At 46.5% G+C, this 587-nt stretch overlaps 1 pseudogene; it reads left to right on the plus strand.

Annotated features, from left to right (window-relative positions):
* Positions 1-457: 457 nt before the first annotated feature.
* LOC111740990 lies at positions 458-587 on the plus strand (annotated as a pseudogene).

The raw sequence follows: 587 nt of genomic DNA on the forward strand, positions 1-587 counted from the left end.
CGGCTCCTGCGTGGCTTGCATCCACGCCTCAGCCTCCGTCCTTCTGCATCGATGTGACCGGCACAAGATTGTGGGTTCCACGTTTGGAATTCCCCTTCACATCGTACAGGACCTTTTCTCTGGTAGGATAAGTAGGATCGGGAAGAAGAGTCCGTGAAAAGAAAACGGAGAGATCAGTGACTTTCCATTCATACAGCATCAATCTTTGTTGGCCACTGTATCTGCCTGCACTACAAGACTGAGTTAATCCTAATGCGATTCTTTAGCACATGAATTTCCTTTTTTTCTCTTCATCCCCCCCGCCCCGCTTCTTGGAGGTAAAGGACGAAGAGAAATTATTTGTAAACTGAAGATAAAAGGGAAAAAAATTCCCTCCTCCAACTCCATGCCTCAGAGGTAAACATTTGGCATAACTTCAACCAGGAGTTTCTTGTTGTTTTTTTTTTTTTAAATCTAGTCTAATGGCCAAACCGCCCTGAATAAGCCGAATCCTGTCTGATTGGAAGCTAAACTCTGAAGCTAAGCAGGGTCGGGCCTGGTTAGTACTTGGGTGGGAGACCACCTAGGAAGACCAGGTGCTGTAGGGG

Source organism: Pteropus vampyrus, unplaced genomic scaffold (genome assembly GCF_000151845.1).
Source record: "Pteropus vampyrus isolate Shadow unplaced genomic scaffold, Pvam_2.0 Scaffold71, whole genome shotgun sequence".
NCBI lineage: Eukaryota > Metazoa > Chordata > Mammalia > Chiroptera > Pteropodidae > Pteropus > Pteropus vampyrus.